The 24,785-nt window shown below is 46.1% G+C and overlaps 1 long non-coding RNA gene across 1 annotated transcript in view; it reads left to right on the plus strand.

The window, feature by feature from the left end:
* The window catches only part of LOC126475011 (uncharacterized), a 735,908-nt gene that overhangs the window by 261,082 nt on the left and 450,041 nt on the right, over positions 1-24,785 (plus strand). Inside the window, exon 3 of the long non-coding RNA XR_007586640.1 lies at positions 5,541-5,630. This is a non-coding gene — a long non-coding RNA (uncharacterized LOC126475011). The remainder of the gene's footprint in view (positions 1-5,540; positions 5,631-24,785) is intronic.

A 24,785-nucleotide genomic window follows, 5' to 3' on the forward strand; every position in this document is an offset into this window, starting at 1 on the left:
CTCCCGCCGGCAAACGTCTTGATTAGATGGTAAATGACTTAAAAGTATTGAAAATACTACGTTAATTATAGTTTGACAGGTCTACTCTGACAGTGTTATATCTTTACAAAGATTACACAGGTGAACAGCGATATTATTTGACTAACTAAATTTTGTCACGATTATCTTTAGTTGTTGCATACGTTATTTACGATTAATCCACTTTCGTCTTCTAAAAATTCAATGAAGTATTTGAAGTAGTATCTGTGTCTGAATTCTGTATGTTCGTTTAATATTTCTTATGGATATTTTCTCTAGTGTATATAGATTTCCAGTTCTTCAAGAGCGTTCTTTGCAAAACCTTTTGCTTTTCTGTTTAGGATTTGGAGTGTTATTTCCGATTGTATCAGCAGTGTGGTTTCGATTTTTCAAATGTAGAGCACAATATAGTAGCTGTAATATAACTGACATTCACATTTACACGCGATCTCATCAAAATGGAATTCGCAGACACGTGACAATGGCGATAAATCCAAACAGTCTCTCGTTAATAAAAATTATTATAAGCAGCTGTTCTGGTGCGTCTTGCAAATATTCGTGTCAGTATCTGACATATACTGTATTGTGCTGCTGGCCCGAAAGAAGAAAAAAAATTACAACTGATTTCTCTTTGTTTGCCCAAATAGCTCCGTATCTAACGTATCGTTAACAAGGTGTGGGAGGGGGGGGGGGGGGGGAACTACAGGAATGAAATTTATTGTAATATTCGTTCATAAATTAAACACCGTTTTGTTACAGCAGTATTACTATTTAATTTTCCAGATGCCTTTGGCCCTTTTCGTGAGAGCCAAATCCAATAATTTTTTTGTTATTTTCTGCCTGTCCTGACATCAGCCCCCCCCCCCCCCCCCCCCCCCTAGTGTAATAACAGATTAAAAGATGCACTACCGTTACCCTTAAGAAAACATACTCGCATCGAAACTTCTTTTTTAACACTTTGTTTAGTGTGTAGTAGATGGCGTGAAACACTTGGCTGCCGATTTGGCAGTTATTTAAGAGAGACAACACAAAAACTTTTTTTTGTAACAAGAATACAAGTAAACAGCGGATAGTTGTGCCCACACCAATAGCCTTGTTAAAATTCACGTACTTTTCAGAATAGTTTTTTTTGTTTGATTTTACAAAATGCCTTTGATAGTTGAAACTTCCTGGCGGATTAAAACTGTGTGCCGGACCGAGACTCGAACTCGGGATCTTTGCCTTTCGCGGGCACCTGCACATTTTCCAGTCGCTTGGGACTATGTGCTGGGCGAAAGATTCACGATGAATGCGAGCTAGCTAAGGGAAGGGGCCAGCGCCGTACAGTACTCTTTGAAAAATCGACTGGGATTCCATCCGGACCTGGTGATTTATTTGTTTTCAAATCTTTCAGTTGTTTCTGTACGCCAGGTATGCTTATTTCTATGTCGTCCATGTGGCGTTGCCGTGCGGGATATGGGGGACTTTGTAATTGCTGTACGCTAGCAACATGGTGATCTTCATGCTGGGAAGTGGTGTTAGCGGCATTGTCTATTGTCCACCATTCGTAATGTCTTTAAAGCTCGTGTAGAGGTTCGTTAATGTCTGTTGGGTGGTGTCTTCCTGTACGACAACACTGACAAATTGCGGTGTCTTTCCTGATGAGCCTGTGTAGATAAATTGCCTGAGGGCGGTGTAGGGATACACGATGCACTGACTAGGATGTACGTGCGAAAGCTGGCTTGCGGAACGTTAGATGCGGGTGCCATCGTAGAGACGGTGTATTACGTCATGGCCGGTACAAGTACGTGACTCACCTGCGCGGTTGGCGGGTGTAGTCTTGGACAGAGTTGTAGGAGGGGGGGTAGCGTTAAGGCTGGTGACACGCGGGAGGGGAAGAGGAAAGAGGCTGGAGGTGGGGGTGGGGGTCGCGGTGGAATCCGCTGCCGAGGGACTATTGTTAGCCGCGGAATTGAAACGGGCCGTGCCTGTGTCGTCGCCGCGGCAACAGTGTCCCGCTTATCTCGCCGCGGGCCTCTATCGACATCGCCCTCTGCTCGCTTCTCGGCAGGAAACAATGGAGACAAATCCTCGGCGGCTCCGGAGTGAGCTATTGGAAGTCGGCATGCGACGCGCGGAATGTCTCCCGCGGCCTGGCGACGACCACTTCCCCCACTGTGCAGCTGTGACTCGTGATCTTTAGGGGTCTTTTCTTTGCGACATGGGACGTTCCAACCGCATTCGATATTAGTTTTATATCGATACTATCGATACCTCGATAATAATGGAGCAAAAATTGAAGAATACAGTTTCTACGAGGGTCACTCCAAAAGAAATGCACACTGTTTTTGTAAAAATACAGTTTTCATTCTGCATGTGTGAAAGTTTTACAGTGTGTAGATACACCCTTCCCGCTTGTTTTCAAACTTAGTTCAACCTGTTCCCGCGAGTGGCGCCGTCACAGTATATCTTCAAGATGGATGCTACACTTGACGTTCGTCAGAAGCAAGGTGCTGTCATAGAATTCCTGTGCTGTGAGAACGAGACAGTGGGAAACATCCACAAGAGCTTGAAAAAGGTGTATGGGGAAGGAAGTGTTTGCAGAATACTGAAAGCGTTGCCGTTAAAAAAGGTTTGTGCCAGGTGGGTTCCCAGGAAGTTGACAGTGGCTCACAAAGAAACAAGGAAAACGGTATGCAGCGAACTTTTGGAACAGTATGAGAATGGTGGAGATGAATTTCTTGGAAGAATTGCGACAGGTGATGAGACATGGGTCCATCATTTCTCACCAGAGACGAAGAGGCAATCAATGGAGTGGCATCATGCAAATTCACCCAAGAAAAAAAAATTGAAAATCACACCTTCTGCTGGAAAAGTTATGGGTACGGTGTTTTTCGATTCCGAAGGACTCTTGCTTGTGGACATCATGCCAAGTGGAACCACCGTAATTTCTGATGCATATATGACGACAATGAAGAAACCTTAAGCTCGACTGAGTCGTGTTCGACCACACCGGCGAAAGCAGGATGTTTTATTGTTGCACGACAATGCACGGCTACTTGTCAGTCAAAAAACCATGGAAACGATCACAAAACTCCGATGGACAACACTGAAACACCTGCCTTACAGTCCTGACCTGGCTGCATGTGATTATCATCTCTTTGGGAAACTGAAAGACTCTCTTCGTGGAACAAGGTTTGAAGATGTTGACTCCCTTGTGCACGCTGCCAAACAATGGCTCCAACAGTTTGGTACAGAATTTTACGGTGCGGGTATACAGGGGCTGGTTCCAAGATGGCGTAGGGCAGTTGAGAGGGATGGAAACTATGCGGAGAAATGAAAATATTGTTCCTACAGGATGTATGTACACACTGTAAAACTTTCAAACATGTAGAATAAAATATGGATTTAGAAAAGAAATAGTGTGCATTTCAGTTGGAGTGACCCTTGTGCCAAGCTGTTGTTATAAAACGGGGATTTATTAACCACTGCTAGCTAGTTTTGAGCTCTGCTCCTTCACAAGTCCTTCCTCTAACGCGATAATATGCCAGGTTTACATGCAAACCAAAATATACTAAGCTCTACAACTGCACTGGATGTAAAATTTTGCAATATTGTGGATGAGTCTTCCTCGTAAGTGGTACAATATAGAAGTCATGCATAATTCATGCATAGGATGGTCATCATTGTACATGGGCTAAAATATAATTGGTTGGCCATACTCCATGATAATGGCATCCTCTTAAATCCTAATGCTACTTAATACACCAAAATGCCACTTCACAACATCAAGAAATTCTCCTTCATTTTCATTTCTTTCACTTTTCCTTGATCCACTCTAATCGATTTTGAAATGCGTACTGACGCACCCGTCTCGCCATCGCCTTTATATACCTCGCTGAATTGGAACATATCGCAGCGGTCCGGAGTGACCGAGGGGTTCTAGGCGCTACAGTCTGGAACCGCGCGACCGCTCCGGTCGCAGGTTCGAATCCTGCCTCTGGGATGGATGTGTGTTGTCTTTAGGTTAGTTAGGTTTAAGTAGTTCTAAGTTCTAGGGGACTGATGACCTCAGAAGTTGAGTCCGATAGTGCTCAGAGCCATTTGAACCATCTGAACATATCGCCACAACAGGATAATGGAACATTCGATAACGTTGTTGAACATCTAGGAGCATTTTCAAATATTCTGAAAACCTCTAGAACATTATGTAACATTCACAAACATTCTGGAAGATGGTATAATGTTGTGGAACATTTTCGAACCTTTTGGAATGTTCTGTAACATTCTGGAACATTCTACAAGACTTTCCAACATTCTAGAAGGAACTTACTGGCTAGACTGGGCCACTAGAACACTTCATTCGCTGGTCTTTCACCCATTTGACACCCATGCAAGCCCTCACAGTTTTGAACCGAAACTTTCTTCGTGGATGGGGAATGGAGGGCTACCATACCATAAGGCACCAACTGGGCTGTGCGGCCGGGTCCCAGATTTACAGCGGCACGCACGGAGGAATACATTACAGTATTTTGTATATTTTATTGTTGATATTGTTATTAAGTTTGTATGCATTTGTGGCACCTTAAAAGTGAGGGTGATGAGAAGTTACATTTAGGGAGGGAGTGGGGAATACGGAGACAGTAATAAAAATATTAAAAAACTAGAAACCCGCCTCGATTGCGAAAAAAGCACCTAGTGTTAACCTAGGTTTCGGCGTATATAACTACACCTTCTTCAAAACAATAAAAATCACAAGTGCCTAAGAAGACCTTTGTCAATGATTAAAAGAACACCATAGCTATACATTTATATACGAAAAAAAGGCAAACACAAACAGTACATATATATCAAAGTCTAAACCACTACTTAACTTAATGGTGTAACCTCCACCTCACACCGGCGTAGGGTGGGTTATATTGTTCTGAAGAAGGTGTAGTTATCTACGCCGAAACCTAGGTTAACACTAGGTGCTTTTTTCGCAATCGAGGCGGGTTTCTAGTTTTTTAATATATTAACCAACGATTGCTGACGCGCTGCGATGTTGAAGGTTCTTACAGTAATAAACGATGACTCTCCTTCAGAACCGACGCGTTGGGCCTGCCGAGGAGTGACTCAGAGGCAAGAGACCTCCCCTATAATGGGAACATCGTTGAATGACGTCTCCAGACCAGTGTTCCAGTCCTGAAGACTCCCGTAGTGTGTCGGTGTTTGTCTGTTGCACCCTGTTCTGAAACTAATAGACGACAGCGGTGCTCAGTGGCAGCACAGCAGCTAGCAGTTTACGATCGCGATCCGTAACGAGTACACGACACAGGTGCTCCCTACAGCAGAGCGCGCAGCTGCCTCGCCGTGGACTCACTGGCGGGGACGTAAATCGCCCCGCAGCCCTTCCGCGCCGCCGACACGTGCTCGCCTACACCACGGGCGAAAGAGCGCGCCTTTCACTTCACACTGCTTCGCCATCTGGAGCTTCTCGCCAGTGGTTGTCCTTGTGACCCGGGCGGCACGTCTGTTTCAGAAGGATTTATTTATTTCCGCAGGTGGCAGCCGTGACGAGCACCAGCTGGCGGTCTCCGGCGACGGCGGCCGTAGCTTTGCCGCCGCGGACTTCATGACACTGCACTCAACAGGTAGGCAGCCAGCAACACACTACAGCCGGCCAACAGGTGTATCATTTACGGTACTGCAGCGTCTGTGTGATCAAGAAGTACGATCCAGTGTTTCTTCGGACGTGCATGCAAGTCTGAACAACACGCGCAGTGCAGTATCGTATTCTGCCGATTCTAGGCAGCGACTTTCAGTTAAAATGTCACGCATCTGTATTGGAATTACACTACTGGCCATTAAAATTACTACACCACCAAGATGACGTGCTACAGACGCGAAATTTAACCGACATGAAGAAGATGCTTTGATATGCAAATGATTGGTTTTTTTAGAGCATTCACACAAAGTTGGCGCCGGTGGCGACACCTACAACGTGCTGACATGAGGAAAGTTTCCAACCGATTTCTCGTACACAAACAGCAGTTGACCGGCGTTGCCTGGTGAAACGTTGTGGTGATGCCTCGTGTAAGGAGCAGAAATGCGTACCATCACGTTTCCGACTTTGATAAAGGTAGGATTGTAGCCTATCGCGATTGCGGCTTATCGTATCGCGACATTGCTGTTCGCGTTGGTCGAGATCCAATGACTGTCAGCAGAATATGGGATTGATCGGTTCAGGAGGGTAATACGCAACGCCGTCCTGGGTCCCAACTGCCTCGTATCACTAACAGTCGAGATGACAGGCATCTTATCCGCATGGCTGTAACGGATCGTGCTGCCACGTCTCGATCCCTGAGTCAACAGATGGGGACGTTTGCAAGACAACAACCATCTGCCCGAAACGTTCAAATGGTTCAAATGGCTCTGAGCACTATGGGACTTAACATCTATGGTCATCAGTCCCCTAGAACTTAGAACTACTTAAACCTAACTAACCTAAGGACAGCACACAACACCCAGCCATCACGAGGCAGAGAAAATCCCTGACCCCGGCGGGAATCGAACCCGGGAACCCGGGCGTGGGAAGCGACAACGCTACCGCACGACCACGAGATGCGGGCCCGTAACGTTCGACCACATTTGCAGCAGCATGACCCTCAGCTCGGAGACCATGGCTGCGGTTACCTTGACGCTGCATCACAGACAGGAGCGCCTGCGGTGGTGTACTCAACGCTGAACCTGGGTGCACGAATGGCAAAACGTCATTTTTTCGGATGAATCCAGGTTCTGTTTACAGCATCATGATGGTCGCATCCGTGTTTGGCGACATCGCGGTGAACGCACATTGGAAGCGTGTATTCGTCATCGCCATACTGGCGTATCACTTGGCATTATGGTATGGGGTGCCATTGGTTACGCGTCTCGGTCAGCTCTTGTTCGCATTGACGGCACTTTGAACAGTGGACGTTATATTTCAGATGTGTTACGACGCGTCGCTCTACCCTTCATTCGATCCCTGAAAAACCCTTCATTTCAGCATGATAATGCACGGCCACATGTTGCAGGTCCTGTACGGGCCTTTCTGGCTACAGAAAATGTTCGACTGCTGCCCTGGCCTGCACATTCTCCAGATCTCTCACCAATTTGAAACGTCTAGTCAATGGTGGTCCGAGGAACTAGCTCGTCACAATACGCCAGTCACTACTCTTGATGAACTGTGGTATCGTGTTGAAGCTGCATAGGCAGCTGTACCTGTACACACCATCCAAGCTCTGTTTGACTCAATGCCCAGGCGTATCAACGCCGATATTACGGCCAGAGGTGGTTGTTCTGGGTACTGATTTTTCAGGATCTATGCACCTAAATTGCGTGAAAGTGTAATCATATGTCAGTTCTAGTATAATGTATTTGTCCAATGAATACCCGTTATGATCTGCATTTCTTCTTGGTGTAGCATTTTTAATGGCCAGTAGTGTACGTAATGTGTACCACTGCAGGTTTTGTATTTCAGAAGTTTGGGTCTGGCTGTGAATCGTGCAGGGATAGCCAAAGAGGTTAACCCTTTCAGACGATGTGGTTCCGTTTGAAGCCGCGTAGGATTTTCTCATTTTTGTGTCATACGCGGAGGTACCAAAAAAAAAAATCAGGAATTATTTTTTTAAAGCTATATATTTTGAAACTGTTTACAAAGCGACCTTATTTTCTTCAAAATACTTCCCGTGACAATATATTTGTCCCACCGGTGCTTCGACTGTTCGAAACATGTTTTGTAGAAATGGCTGACAGTTCCTCCTCCTCGTCAAGTCGGTGTCCTTTCATGCGCGGAAATAAGAAAAGTCGCACGGAGCCAGGTCTGGCGAAGTAGGTTCGTGGGGCAGCGTAACCATTCCATTTTTAGGCAGAACCTGTCTAACAGAGGAGGATATGCGCGCAGGTGTGTTGTCGCGGTGGAAGAAACAGTCTCCTGTCTGCCACAGATCGGGCTGAAACGAGCTCCAAGATAACCCAGTAATCCCTGACAGCTGATCAATTGTCTGTCGACAGTCTGTGAGCACAGGCTCTCGAATTTTTGCAATACTTTCGTCGATTCGGGCAGCTGAAACCACTGCGGCTCTACCAGCGTCATGAGTAGTTGTGACAAGTTGTATTTCCAGTTTCACGCGATGTACTCTCGCACACTAAATGAAGCGGAAATTCCGGCGGGTCTTTGGAAAGGGATTCCTTTTGATCTGAGTCAGATTGACTGGAGGAGTGAAACTGGAGATGATGTATTAACTGAAGACAGTGATCTCGATTTGGGGATAGTATACTATAACAAATAGTTTTCCAGACTAATCAGATGGCCAAGTGCATCATCGGAACCATACACAGTGGCTCCTTTTGAAACCACTCTGTATATGTTGAATTAATGTATACAACACTGATTTCTCAGATTTTTCTGCCTCATTTATGTCTAATAATCTAATAAAAACAAGAAGATAAAAAAATTTAATTTTTAATATTTAGACTCTCGAAAGGTTCAAGCGATGTTTCGCGCAAAGCGGGTTCGAGTACCAGTCCGGTACATTGTCGTCATTCCATTATGCAGCCCATCGTTTCCCTCTTCGCAGCTGTGAATACATTTCACGTATTGTTTACCATCACATACAATTTTTTATCGTTACGGAATCCTTCACAGAAGCGCCAAAGAAACTGGTATAGGCATGCGTATTCAAGTACAAGACATACGTTAACAGGCAGAATTAGGCGATGCAGTCGGCAACGCCTATATAAGACAACAAGTGCTGATGCAGTTGTTAGATCGGCTACTGCTGCTGAAGTGGTAGGTTGTCAAGATTTAAGTGATTTTGGACGTGGCGTTGTAGTGAGCCCACGAGCGATGGGACACAGCAAAAAATGGCTCTGAACACTATGGAACTTTACTTCTAAGGTCATCAGTCCCCTAGAACTTAGAACTACTTAAACCTAACTAACCTAAGGACATCACACACATCCATGCCCGAGGCAGGATTCGAACCTGCGACCGTATCGGCTTTTGGAGCTGAAGGCCCACTCGTGTACCCTTGATGACTGCACGACTCAAATCTTTACGCCTCGCCTGGGCCCCTCAACCCGACATTGGTCTGTTGATGACTGGAAACATGTCGGACGAGTCTCGTTTCAAATTGTATCGAGCGGATGGACGTGTACGGGTATGGAGACAACTTCATGAATCCATGGACCCTGCATGTCAGCAGGGGACTGTTGAAGCTAGTGGAGGTTCTCTAGAGAGTGTGCAGTTGGAGTAATATTGGACCCCTGATAAGACTCTGACGGGTGATACGAACGTAAGTATCCTGTCTGATCACCTGCATCCATTCTGCATTCCGACGGACTTGGGCAATTCCAGCAGGACAGTGCGACACTCCACACGTCCCGAATTGCTACAGAGTGGCTAAAGGAACACTTTTCTGAATTTAAACACTTCTGCTGGTTACCAAACTCACCAGACACGAACATTATTGAGCATATCTGGGATGCACCGCACTGTTCAGAAGAGATCTCCACCACCTCGTACTCTTAACGGATTTATGGACAGCCCTGCAGGATTCATAGTATCAATTCCCTCCCGCACTACTTCAGACATTAATGAAGGCCGTGCCAGGTCGTGTAGCTTCCCTGCTGTTGCTCGCTGGGTCCCTACACGATATGAGGCAGGTGTGTCAGTTCCTTTGGCTCTTCAGTGTATTTTAATTAACTAGTGAGAATCCTGCGCGCGTCGTATTTTTGTGGCGGTTTGACTACACTGGTTTACAGATCTTATAGTACAAAAGTAACTTTCGCATGATGTGCCACTGCCAAGTAACGCAGCTGATTGAAACTTTAACCAAACAAATAAACAATTACTACAGTTTAATACAGAAGGTAACAAAGAAATTCGCAATCAGGCGAACAGAAATGAAGCTTTTATTCAAAGATAATAATCACATCGATGCGCGATTTACACTGCGGTGACGAAAGCCATGGGATACCTCCTAATATCGTGTGAGACCTCGTTTTGCCAGCCGTTGAGCAACTCTGAACAAGTCTTTGCAAGTCCACTGAAAAAAAAAATTGAGGCATGCTGCCTCTCTAGCCGTCTATAATTGCGATCGTGTTACCGGTGCAGGATTTTGTGCACGTACTGATCTCTCGATTACGTCTCATAAATGTTCATTAGATTCATATCAGCCGATCTGGGTGGCCAAATCATTCGCTTGAGTTTTCCAGGATGCTCTTCAAATCAATAACATGTAGAGTCGCAGCCAAGTAGAATCTCTGTTGTACTGTGTTTGGAAAGCGGGACAAAAAGCTATTAAACAGGTGGTCGTAATGCTTTGCTCATTGGTGTATGATGTGAAGTGTGGAAGGCATACACTTCCATGTTACTTTATTTAGTTTCATTATTTATTTATTTATGAATATCCATGTAAGTTAAGCGATCTAGATGTACAAGTATGTATAGGTTTTCACAACGGAATAATCGAATGGATCCCAGAATTTAGTTAAATACGTAGCTGAGATGAAGCACCTGTATAAATATAAGATCTCAAATGATTTGCTAACTTTTTTATGACCACTGCAGAACAAAGTAACATAGTAAATTGGGAAGCTGGGTTTGGAGAGGCGTAAATTCTATCTGGTAAAATTTTCAGTAATATCCAGTTAGTTTTCGACAGAACATCAGCCGGGACCAAAGAATGCTAACTACCTCTTCATGTTGCCAAGTGCACAGTTGTTTACTGCACAGAAGTAAAAGCGTGGTATCCACAGATTGCTATATCGATGAAATGGAACGGGCACATAAACTCAGTTGTAGGTAAATTAATGACTTACGATTCCTTCGTTGGCTATTGGAAACTGTTGTTTGTCCACAAAATAGATTGCACGCGAAACATTTGTAGGGCTAGTAATTGAAAGAGATGAGTATCAGGTCGGTCGAACAAGGGATATCGATCGCAAACAAGAAACGGGGCTGTTGAAGCTTAATCCTGTATGACTGGCGAGAGAGCGCAGCGGAAATGTTGAAAGATCGTAAGTGGCGGACACTTCAAGGAAGACACCACAAATTCCGCAAGAAACTGCTTAGAAAACTTCAAGAATCGTCTTCCAGGGCAGAAACGGCGGATATTCTGACTCCGCTACGTTTCTATCCCGAGACGCAGCGCAGATAAAATTAGGCGAATAATAGTTTGCACAGACTAGAGCAAGGAGTCATTCTTCCCATAGTTCATTCGCGAATGGAAACAAGAAAACAAGCCGTAGTGTATGACTCAGTAAAAAGTACCGTGCATCGAACACTTTCGATACACCAGCTGCCATAGAGAGAGAAGGGTTAAAGTCACTATCTCATGTCGGGGGAAAACAAGAAAAGAATTGTATTGCGTTGGAAACCATATTTATGACTTGTCGGGAGCAACTAATGCTGAAGGAGATGAAGGAAAGAATTTTTTTTTGCCCAAAATTAGTTTACTGGTATACAAATGAAAAAGCAAGGCAATCAATCGTCCTTTTTGCAGGTTTTATTCACGCAAATCTAGATTTCGGATAGTGCTTAGCCATTATTAATGCACTATTTCACAGTGTCAATGCATGTGAGTTCCCTGTTGTTCGGGCGTCTGTCACAGCCCCTTCAAGACTGCAAGTTTACCAGTATCAAGTATTGACTTTGAACCGAAGACGAAACACAGCATTCAGTGAAAGTCAAACGTGGTGCTTTGTAAAAGTGGAGAATAAGAAATTCAAAGGCTTTAAAATGGAGATGTGCAATAATGAATTGGAATGTGTGGAAAATTAGTATACGAAGAAAGGCAAATTAAAGCGACGTACTGTTGTATTTTCATCTGGAAAGAGCATAGGGGGAAAGTGTGCAGATGTAGAAAAATTATTAGCATGTGTGAAACAGTTTACTTAGGGCGTTGGGTATATAAGCTCTGCGTAAATGAAAATACTGATACAACCTAAATATGCAGAGGGAATTAAAAATACTTAAGTGCAAGATGGAAAGACGTTTGTGGCCTGGAGAGGAAGTAAGTGCGCTACTGTATTACTATTGGTTCATGTCGTAAGTTTGGTTTCCGGTATCGATGGCAGTCGCAACGGCTGCCCCCCAGTCACGCAGAGCATTGCGCCAGATCGTACGGCCTTGACCAGAACATGAAGCAGCCGTATGCGTTCCCACAAGTTCGTGAGTGTTGTCATTCACGCAAGACATTTTATTTCTTATACGGCGCGTCGTTAAATTTGTGGAAGCGCAAAATCTGCACTGATGCGTGGTCAATTGTAATTCCACCTTATGATTAAAACGAGTAGTTTAACAAAGCCCAAACAGGAGCTGACTTGTTGAGTAGGTCTGCAGCGTTTCTCACTACACACTACTGACACTGTGCTAAATCGATTCACCTGTAATCTGTAAGACAGCACGCCATCAGTATCTCATATCGCCATGTAATCTCTTTGATGTATGTTGTAAGAAAATGGTTCAAATGGCTCTGAGTACTATGGGACTTAACATTTCAGGTCATCAGTCCCCTAGAACTTAGAACTACTTAAACCTAACTAACCCAAGGACATCACACACATCCATGCCCGAGGCAGGATTCGAACCTGCGACCGTAGCGGTCGCGCGGTTCCAGACTGAAGCGCCCAGAACCGCTCGGCCACGAGCGGCCGGCTGTTGTAAGATCATGAACCGGTTGGTAACCAGTAATACTCACACCGATTATTTAAAGAATAGATCTCCCACGCGTAAAATATCTAGCTTTTCGCTCATTTTAATGTTTACGACGTCATATCCCGTGAAGTATGTCGTACAGTGATATAATTTTGCTGGTACATTCATATGTGGATACTGCCTGCAAAATTTGTTGCGATTGGGTTTAAGAGTTAGGAAGTAATAGACTTACAGGTCATGCTTTATGGTGAAGTTTTACTGCGTGAATAGGAAAACGTAGTAAGCGGTAAACTATTTTGCTTTCAGTGCTCGTTGTGTGTGTATGCCGTGGGGTGGGGGGAATTCAAAGATGGAAAAGTTTGACATTGTGTGTGAAGTTTATTGAAAGTGGCTAAATGCTCTAATTCTGAAATAATGGATGAATATCATCTGCGTAATTTGTGCACCGTTAAGTGGCCGAGCGGTTCTAGGCGGTTCAGTCTGGAACCGCGTGACCGCTACGGTCGCAGGTTCGAATCCTGCCTCGGGCATGGATGTGTGTGATGTCCTTAGGTTCGTTAGGTTTAAACAGTTCTAAGTTCTAGGGGACTGATGACCTCAGATGTTAAGTCCCATAGTGCTCAGAGCCATTTGAACCACTTTTTGCATCGTGAATTAGAACCATTTTTTGCACCGTGAATTACGCTGCCATAAAAACTGACTTACGTTGACTCACAACAATCATAGGATACATGGAATAAACAAGGCGTTGGAAGTTCCCTGCAGAAACATTGGGCCACGCTGTACATACAGCCGATCGTAATGGCGAAAGTGTTGCCTGTACAGGATGTTGTGCACGAACTGACCTCTCGTCTATGTCCCAGAAATGTTCGACGGGACCCATGTCGGACGATGTGGGAGGCGAAATCATTCGCTCGAATTGTGTAGAATGTTCTTCAAACGAATTACAAACAATTGTGGGCCGGTGACATGACACCGTTGTTTCGAAAAATGAAGTCCATGGCCGCAAATGGTCTCCAAATAGCCGAAAATTACCATTTCCCATAAATGATCGGTTCAGTTGGTCCAAAGGACCCAGTCCATTCCATGCAAAAACAGCCCACATCACCGTGGAGCCGCCACCAGCTTGTGCACATTGTAGATCCATGGCTTCGTTGGATCTGCGCCATACTCGAACCCTACCATCAGCTCTTGCGAACCGAAACCGGGACTCATCCGACCAGGCCACGGTTTTCCAGTCTTCCAGAGTCCAACCGATACGGTGTCGAGTCCAGGAGAGGCGCTGCAGGCGATGTCGTGATGTTATAGCAAAGGCACTCGCGTCGGTCGTCTGTTGCTATAGCGCTTTATAGCCGCTCTGTCCTAATGGATACGTTCGTTGTACATGCCACATTGGTTTCTGCGGTTATTTGACGCAGTATTGCTTGTCTGTTGGCAACTCTACGCAAACGTCGCTGCTCTTGGTCGTTAAGTGAAGGCTGCCGGCCACTCCGTTGCCCGTGGCGACAGGAAATGCCCGAAATTTGATATTCTTGGCAAACTCTTGACACTATGAATCTCGGAATATTGCATTCCATGACGATTTCTGAAATGATACGTCTCATGCGTCTAGCTCGGAGTACTATTCCTCTTTCAAAGTCGGTTATACAGGGTGATTCAAAAAGAATACCACAACTTTAGGAATTTAAAACTCTGCAACGACAAAAGGCAGAGCTAAGCACTATCTGTCGGCGAATTAAGGGAGCTATAAAGTTTCATTTAGTTGTACATTTGTTCGCTTGAGGCGCTGTTGACTAGGCGTCAGCGTCAGTTGATGCTAAGATGTGCGACCGCTCAACAGAAAGTTTTTGTGTTATTGAGTACGGCAGAAGAGAATCGACGACAGTTGTTCAGCGTGCATTTCGAACGAAGTATGGTGTTAAACCTCCTGATAGGTGGTGTATTAAACGTTGGTGTAAACAGTTTACAGAGAATGGGTGTTTGTGCAAAGGGAAAAGTTCTGGACGGCCGAGAACGAGTGATGAAAATGTAGCACGCATCCAGCAAGCATTTGTTCGCAGCCCAGGAAAATCGACTCGCAGAGCTAGCAGAGAGCTGCAAATTCCACAATCAACTGTATGGAGAGTCCTACGAAAAAGGTTTGCTATGAAACCTGAACGTCAACTACCCGAGGCGATGGATCGGCCGCCAGGCAGCCCGTGACAGAGCACTTCATCACTGGCCTCCAAGAAGCCCTGATCTTACCCCCTGCGATTTTTTCTTATGGGGGTATTTTAAGGATATGGTGTTTCGGCCACCTCTCCCAGCCACCATTGATGATTTGAAACGAGAAATAACAGCAGCTATCCAAACTGTTACGCCTGGTATGCTACAGAGAGTGTGGAACGAGTTGGAGTAACGGGTTGATATTGCTCGAGTGTCTGGAGGGGGCCATATTGAACATCTCTGAACTTGTTTTTGGGTGAAAAAAAAACCTTTTTAAATACTCTTTGTAATGATGTATAACAGAAGGTTATATTATGTTTCTTTCATTAAATACACATTTTTAAAGTTGTGGTATTCTTTTTGAATCACCTTGTATTCCCGTCGCGCGGCCATAATCACGTCGGGCACTTCGTCACATGTATCACCTGAGCCCAAATGACAGCTCCTGCACTGTATTGCCATTTTATACATTGTGTACGCGATACTATCGCTACTTGTAGTTGTGCATATCGCTATCCCATGATTTGTCATCTAGCGTATTGCGTTAAACTTGTAACTTAAGATTATACATCTTAATGGGTAGATAATGACGAGGCTTTTTATTTTTATATTACGTCCGTAATTATATGAAATACTGAATATCAAATTTTTGTTGCACCTGGAAGCCGTTAGTTATGAAACATACAACGGAGATTTCGTAACGGTTTTTAGCAGTTTAGTAATACAGATTACTTTGTTGACTGTAGGTTCTTTGTTTCAGACTACTCCAGAATACGACTAATATATTTCAAACAGATACACAAGAAAATAGTGTTGTCACCTTTTGTCCATACTAACTGCGTGTTTTGCGCGATGTTTGCTGAAGTTGGTACTGATGCCAAGTACCAGCATCGTGTCCGAGCTATGGTAGTTGACATGGCTGGCAATCTGACTTCCATTTATTTTTGTCCTCAGTCTTACGAGTGATTAGATGCAGCCCATCATATTGTTATATCTTGTGCTGATCTTTTCATCCTGACGTAACCATTACATGTGAACATGTAGCTGGTTGTCTCAGTGGTAAAGACTGCGGATCCAAAGGACTCTCTGATCCAAAGGACTCTGATTTGATCCCCAGTCAATCCAAGAACTTTTATCTCTCACTTTTCACTTCATTCAACTCTGAAAATGTTTGTAAATGTGACAAATCCCGTGTTCGACAGTGGTTCGGTGTTCACGTTTAACTATAAATTCCCCTATAACTGGCAGGGTAGGCTAGGCCTGTTCAAAGATCAGGGGATTGCCACAGCATACCCCTGATAGGGCCATGCCTTGTGAAGCACTTTGGTGCTAAAATCACTCTTTGGGTTGATGAGAGATTTACCTTTTTAGTTTACACCTAACATATTCTATTATCTAGAATGAAATTTTCACTCTACAGCGGAGTGTGCGCTGAAACTTCCTGGCAGATTAAAACTGTGTGCCGGACCGAGACTCGAACTCGGGACCTTTGCCTTTCGCGGGCAAGTGCTCTACCAATTGAGCTACCCAAGCACGAGTTTGGAAGGTAGAAGACGAGGTACTGGCGAAATTGGAGCTGTGAGGACGGGGTGTGAGTCGTGCTTGGGTAGCTCAGTTGGTAGAGCACTTGTCCACGAAAGGCAAAGGTCTCGAGTTCGAGTCTCGGTCCGGCACTCGGTTTTAATCTGTCAGGAAGTTTCATATTCTATTATCTGTTCGACATGTTCTCTAGTCTTTGCCAAGGACTGCTACTTTTCGCGTTGACTGCTCAAATTAACAAATGCTTGTCAATTCTTCTGCTGAGGGTTTTACATATACTTCTTTCTTCACCTATTACTTTGAACTCTTCCTCATTTCGCACTTTACCTGTGCACGTAAATTTGTTCTTCAGACACAGTCTTGTAATGTGGTCCGCAGCTTGTGGTGTAGTGGCTAGCATTGCTGCCTCTGGATCACGGGGTCCTGGACGCGATTCCTGGGTATTTGTGTTGTCCTTGTGTTGTCCTCATTATATCATCATCCTCATCATTATTCGCGTTACGGGGTGCCAACAGGAAGGGCATCCGGCCACACCTTAAATTAACCCTGCCAAATCTGACCATAATCATGACGACCCTGAGAAACTGTTGGACAAAGGCACCAGGAAAAGAAGAAGAGGACACAGTCTTGTAATATGATACGAAGCATGACAGGCAGCGGCTATACATTGGCTGTCATCGGATTTTCTGCGCAGTACTTGGCATTTGGCGAACAAACAGTTCGACAGCATACGTTCATCTACATACGTACTCCGCTGTGGCGACCATCCGGTGCATGGCGCACGGCACCTTGTACACCACTAGCTATTTCCATTCCTTTTCCACTCTCGAATGGAACTTGGGAAAAAGGACTGTCTCTATATGAGCTCTAATTTCTCTTACCATACTAGACACTTACTTGGTATGACGAAGCCTGCTGTGAAAGTTTTGTTCGCATGGCGACGACTTTGAACTTCTTGTACAGTTCTGCCACTGGGCACAAGAGAAATTACGGGACGATGACACATTTTTTGCACGCGTTCTATTTAGGGACGAAGCGTCATTCACCAACAGCGGTAACGTAAACCGGCATAATATGCATTATTGGGCAACGGAAAATCCACGGTGGCTGCGACAGGTGGAACATCAGCGACCTTGGCGGGTTAATGTATGGTGCGGCATTATGGGAGGAAGGATAATTGGTCCCCATTTTATCGATGGCAATCTAAATGGTGCAATGTATGCTGATTTCCTACGTAATGTTCTACCGATGTTACTACAAGATGTTTCACTGCATGGGAGAATGACGATGTACTTCCAACATGATGGATGTGACTATTACAGCGCCATATATCACAAAGCGAAAAAAGTGGTCCAACTAAAACATTCATATTTATTTACGTACTACACGAATATGTAATAAAAAATGGGGGTTCCTATTTTAAAAAATGCAGTTGATATCCGTTTGAGCTACGGCAGCGCCATCTAGCGGGCCAACCATAGCGCCATCTGGTTTCCCCCTTCAAGCTAGATAAGTTTCGTTCTTTGTAGTTTTTTCGTTTGACGCTTATTTCGTGAGATATTTGACCCGGCCACGATCAACAGACCACCCTGTATAGGTAATGAGGACGCCCTTGCTATCTGATGACCCACCGTACAGCCCGGACTTGGCTCCTTACGATGCTCATCTCTGCTCACACGACCCACTTGTTATGAAGGCAATGATTTGGCACAGACAACGACCTGCAGACCAGCTTACAAAAGTGGCGAAAAGTACAGGCGGCTGCCTTCTATGACGAGGCTACTGGAAAGTTGGTACATCGCTACAGCAGACGTCTGAGTCGGAGCGCCGATTACGTACAGAAGTAGCTGGAAGGTGTAGCAAACTGTTGCAAATAAAACTTTTTTATTTTCACTGTGGTTTCCACTTCGCCACTGATCGGACCTTACCTTCCGAATAGCCCTCGTACAGTAGTTACTGATCTATATGATGACTTTGTGACAGAGTAGTTTCTGTGTGTCCATCGTTTTGACTGGAGGTCTTGGGGACCATGGCTTGCAAGAAAATGAAACGCCTCTAGCGGTCCTTAGGATCTTACTTGTTGTTTAGCTACCAGTTTCGGCGCTTCAATACGCCATCTTCACGCCGTAGTTGATGCTGAAGGGGATAACACGATGCATATATACACCGCATATGTCTCGCGGCGTTAACCTCTTCAACATCAACTACGGCCTGAAGATGGCGCATTGAGGCGCCGAAACTTGTAGCTACACAATAAATAAGATCGTAAGGACTGCTGTAGGCGTTTCATTTTCGTACAATGTGACACAATGTTATGTCTGTCAAAAGCAACTGTCCCGTAAGTTTTTAACATTTAACAGACCAACAGCGCTGATTTATCCCCTATAAAGGAGCGTGAAGGTAGCTGAAGCGCTGGACTTAGGCTTGCCGAAGCAGCCCCTAAGGACTCGCAGGACAGCCGTCGTATCTTCCCTTACACGACCAAATAAACTGTTCCCTAGGAAGTCACGTTACATCCTTTAAAATATATATTAATCGGAGATGGCATGTTAATGTTTAAGGGGGGTCCGGATGCTCTTCTGCCGCCACCCAGTACCCCACGGGACGGAATTAGTGTACCCCAGCTGTCTGCGTCGAGTGTAATCCATGGAATAGTGCGAAGGTGTTCAGATGTCTGCGAGCCGTGTAGCTGAGGTGGAACATGGGGGCCAGCCTGGTAGTCACCTAGAGGGATGTGGAAAACCGCCTAAAAACCACAACCAGGCTGGCCGGCACATCGGCCCTCGGTGTTAATCCGCCGGGCAGATTCGATCCGGGGCCGGCGCGCCTACCTGAGTCAAGGAAGCAGCGCGTTAGCGCTCTCGGCTACCCTGGCGGGTTATTTATGTACTTTTATATTAGCTATATATATTTAACGGGATCCTACTACCGCCACCAGAAGCTTCCCAGTCGTCTTTAAAAATGACTCTGAGCCCTATGCGACTTCTGAGGTCATCAGTCGCCTAGAACTTAGAACTACTTAAACCTAACCAACCTAAGGACATCACACACATCCATGCCCGAGGCAGGATTCGGACCTGCGACCGTAGCGGTCGCTCGGCTCCAGACTGCAGCGCCTAGAACCGCACGGCCACTCCGGCCGGCCCGAGTCGTCTTCGCGTAATGTGTGTAAGGGGGACTCCCTCTAAACCGTTTGCTCTGAGGATCAGTCGTGTGCCGTGAATCATTTTTAAGTGTGCCTTCTAGTACTCGGAACGCCCCAATGGGCAGGAGAATCCTCGAATAATGCGTCTGAATAGTTCGATATTCGTGTGCGGTACAATCCATGGTGGCGGAACGGCTCATGAGTCGTTGTAAGGTGGACCCACAAGTTCAGAGCGTGTTCGGGAGCGGCTTTGCAAAATGTAATATAGCATCATGCCGTTCAGCCAGTTGAGGGCGTTCGTTCTTGTAGTGGGAAAGTAACTGGTATCTGGGTGTACGAGTTCGTCCGGCGTGACATACTCTGGCTGTATGTTGTATAAGATCCCAGCATCTGCCTGTCACAGCACATGTCAGGCGGTGAGCATCCGAATCGACGACGGCACAGTGCAGACACAAAGGGTACGGCAAGAAAAAAAGGAATAAAAGTGAGATAGTGTTAATACTTTCATCCTTCTTTACCTCCTCTGCATTACTGCAGATGACGTGTCAGTGAGCACATTTGTTCTGTGCATGCAGTACACGTGAGGTGCCTAGTTGTTTCCACTGCCCTGTGTGGGATACATTGAAACTTCCCCTTTGAACAATTTATACAAGACTGTGCTTAAACTGACACACAATATTTTTAGCGCAACGCAATCTGACTTTCAAAAATCCCTACAAAAGAATGGCCCTGACTAACATTAACCTATACGTTTCACAAATCACTTACCTCACAAAAATCTTCATTACTCGAACTACTGCAATACAGCGAGCGCCACTACTGCCAGCTAAATAAAAGATTCAAACTATGGAAGGCACTAACTACTGATAGGCATGGTTAGCAAATGAAAGATTTTAATAGAGAACAAACGATGTATTTACCTTAATAGTCAAAATATATATAGCAGTTCATGACAAATTACAAAACTCCGCCATCTCTCTCCCCACATCCACCACTGCTGGCGGCTCACCTCCAACTGCGCAACGCTACGCGCTGTTCACATCCAGCTGCCGCTGCCCAACACTACAATAGCGAATATTACAACAGTGCCAACCAGCCACAGACTGCACACAGCACAGCCAGTGATTTTCATACAGAGGTGGCGTTACCAATAAAAAAACCTAAACAGCCTACTTACAACATAACTTCTTATACACTTCACTGACCTGCTGTCTTCATGATGATGATGTCCCCAGCGCAGAAAACACCACGCAGGTCGTGGTTTCTTTTTCTTGAGGCTGATATTAACTTCGCGAGGAACTGCTGCTACGAATAAACTACACTCCTGGGAATTGAAATAAGAACACCGTGAATTCATTGTCCCAGGAAGGGGAAACTTTATTGACACATTCCTGGGGTCAGATACATCACATGATCACACTGACAGAACCACAGGCACATAGACACAGGCAACAGAGCATGCACAATGTCGGCACTAGTACAGTGTATATCCACCTTTCGCAGCAATGCAGGCTGCTATTCTCCCATGGAGACGATCATAGAGATGCTGGATGTAGTCCTGTGGAACGGCTTGCCATGCCATTTCCACCTGGCGCCTCAGTTGGACCAGCGTTCGTGCTGGACGTGCAGACCGCGTGAGACGACGCTTCATCCAGTCCCAAACATGCTCAATGGGGGACAGATCCGGAGATCTTGCTGGCCAGGGTAGTTGACTTACACCTTCTAGAGCACGTCGGGTGGCACGGGATACATGCGGACGTGCATTGTCCTGTTGGAACAGCAAGTTCCCTTGCCGGTCTAGGAATGGTAGAACGATGGGTTCGATGACGGTTTGGATGTACCGTGCACTATTCAGTGTCCCCTCGACGATCACCAGTGGTGTACGGCCAGTGTAGGAGATCGCTCCCCACACCATGATGCCGGGTGTTGGCCCTGTGTGCCTCGGTCGTATGCAGTCCTGATTGTGGCGCTCACCTGCACGGCGCCAAACACGCATACGACCATCATTGGCACCAAGGCAGAAGCGACTCTCATCGCTGAAGACGACACGTCTCCATTCGTCCCTCCATTCACGCCTGTCGCGACACCACTGGAGGCGGGCTGCACGATGTTGGGGCGTGAGCGGAAGACGGCCTAACGGTGTGCGGAACCGTAGCCCAGCTTCATGGAGACGGTTGCGAATGGTCCTCGCCGATACCCCAGGAGCAACAGTGTCCCTAATTTGCTGGGAAGTGGCGGTGCGGTCCCCTACGGCACTGCGTAGGATCCTACGGTCTTGGCGTGCATCCGTGCGTCGCTGCGGTCCGGTCCCAGGTCGACGGGCACGTGCACCTTCCGCCGACCACTGGCGACAACATCGATGTACTGTGGAGACCTCACGCCCCACGTGTTGAGCAATTCGGCGGTACGTCCACCCGGCCTCCCGCATGCCCACTATACGCCCTCGCTCAAAGGCCGTCAACTGCACATACGGTTCACGTCCACGCTGTCGCGGCATGCTACCAGTGTTAAAGACTGCGATGGAGCTCCGTATGCCACGGCAAACTGGCTGACACTGACGGTGGCGGTGCACAAATGCTGCGCAGCTGGCGCCATTCGACGGCCAACACCGCGGTTCCTGGTGTGTCCGCTGTGCCGTGCGTGTGATCATTGCTTGTACAGCCCTCTCGCAGTGTCCGGAGCAAGTATGGTGGGTCTGACACACCGGTGTCAATGTGTTCTTTTTTCCATTTCCAGGAGTGTATCTCTCTACCATTCCACTCCGAACAGCGCGCGGGAAAAATGAACTCCTAAACCTTTCTGTTCGAGCTCTGATTTCTCTTATTTTGTTTTGATGATCATTCCTACCTATGTAGGTTGGGATCAACAAAATATTTTCGTATTCGGAAAAGAAAATTGGTGACTGAAATTTCGTAAATAGATCTCGCGGCGACGAAAAACGTCTTTGCTTTAATGACTTCCATCCCAACTCGCGTATCACATCTGCCACACTCTCTCCCCTATTACGTGATAATACAAAACGAGCTGCCCTTTTTTGCACCCTTGCGATGTCCTCCGTCAATCCCACCTGGTAAGGATCTCACACCGCGCAGCAATATTCTAACAGAGGACGAACGAGTGTAGTGTAAGCTGTCTCTTTAGTGGACTTGTTGTATCTTCTAAGTGTCCTGCCAATGAAACGCAACCTTTGGCTCGCCTTCCCCACAATATTATGTATGTGATCTTTCCAACTGAAGTTGTTCGCAATTTTAACACCCAGGTGCTTAGTTGAATTGACAGCCTTGAGAATTGTACTATTTATCGAGTAATCGAATTCCAACGGATTTCTTTTGGAACTCATGTGGATCACCTGACACTTTTCGTTATTTAGCGTCAACTGCCACCTGCCACACCATACAGCAATCTTTTCTAAATCGCTTTGCAACTGGTACTGTTCTTCGGATGACCTTACTAGACGGTAAATTACAGCATCATCTGCGAACAACGTAAGAGAACTGCTCAGATTGTCACTCAGGTCATTTATATAGATCACCACCACGTACCACAGGGAACGAGCGTACGTGGCCGGGTATGGGGTGTGGACGGCTCGCCACACCCGGTCCAGCGCATGGTTCGCATCCTAGACTTGGAGCTGTGAGCGCAGTGCTTCGATTGTTTGCGAGCATCGCAGTATTCCGCCGATCGTTCGTCCAGACTCCCCGAAAACTGCTCTCTCGGACTGGACCACGCCACGCGCCGCTGGGTGATGTGCTGATACGTGCGGGGTGCTGCGACAGCGGCCTTTGACTGGCGCGTTCGCTGTCTGGGGAGCCCGCGCTCGGACGCAGCCGCCTCGGCAGGGCCCTTTTGGCTCGGCGGGTCGCTTTTGACCAGCGGCGCGTGCAGTGCTACGGCGTGGCTCGGTGTCGCCTTCCGGCTGGGTGGGCTGGCTGCGTGGGACGCACGGCCGTGTGCCGTGCCGTGCCGTGCATTCACAGGGGCGGCGTCAATGGCAGCGCGGAAATACGCTGCCGGCACGCGCACGCCTCAGTCTGGACCCGGCGGGTCGATAGTGGCTGACCCAGCTAGGGTTGCCAGGTGTCCGGCTTTTTAGCGACGAAACACAGAACATTCCAAGCTAATGACGTAAGTGCGAGGAATAAATATGAGGAGGAATACGGAGATACATCGTAATGAGATACGGATACTATTCTTGTGTGTGTGTGCTAAGTTTTTCTTCTTACGCCCATCGAGCATAACACACAATTACACAACCACCTTACGCACGAACAACCGATGTACCGGGTGATCAAAAGTCAGTCTGGACCAGGCGGGTCGATAGTGGCTGACCCAGCTAGGGTTGCCAGGTGTCCGGCTTTTTAGCGACGAAACACAGAATATTCCAAGCTAATGACGTAAGCGCGAGGAATAAATATGAGGAGGAATACGGAGATACATCGTAATGAGATACGGATACTATTCTTGTGTGTGTGTGCTAAGTTTTTCTTCTTACGCCCATCGAGCATAACACACAATTACACAACCACCTTACGCGCGAACAACCGATGTACCGGGTGATCAAAAGTCAGTATAAATTTGAAAACTTAATAAACCACGGAATAATGTAGATAAAGACGTAAAAATTGACACACATGCTTGGAATGACATGGCGTTTTATTAGAACCAAATAAAGAAACAAAGTATTGCTAGACGCGTGAAAGATCTCTTGCGCGCGTCGTTTGATGATGATAATGTGCTCAGCCGCCACTTTCGTCATGCTTGGCCTCCTAGGTCCCCAGACCTCAGTCCGTGCGATTATTAGCTTTGGGGTTACCTGAAGTCGCAAGTGTATTGTCATCGACCGACATCTCTAGGGATGCTGAAAGACAACATCCGACGCCAATGCCTCACCAGAACTCCGGACATGCTTTACAGTGCTGTTCATAACGCTATTCCTCGACTACAGCTATTGTTGAGGAATGATGGTGGACATATTGAGCATTTCCTGTAAAGAACATCATCTTTGCTTTGTCTTGCTTTGTTATGTTAATTATTGCTATTCTGATCAGATGAAGCACCATCTGTCGGACATTTTTTTAACGTCTGTATTTTTTTTTTGTTCTAATAAAACCCCATGTCATTTCAAGCACGTGTGTCAATTGGTACCACTCTATCTACATTATTCCGTGATTTATTCAGTTTTCAAATTTATACTGTCTTTTTGATCACCCAGTATAC

This window comes from Schistocerca serialis, chromosome 4, assembly GCF_023864345.2.
Source record: "Schistocerca serialis cubense isolate TAMUIC-IGC-003099 chromosome 4, iqSchSeri2.2, whole genome shotgun sequence".
NCBI lineage: Eukaryota > Metazoa > Arthropoda > Insecta > Orthoptera > Acrididae > Schistocerca > Schistocerca serialis.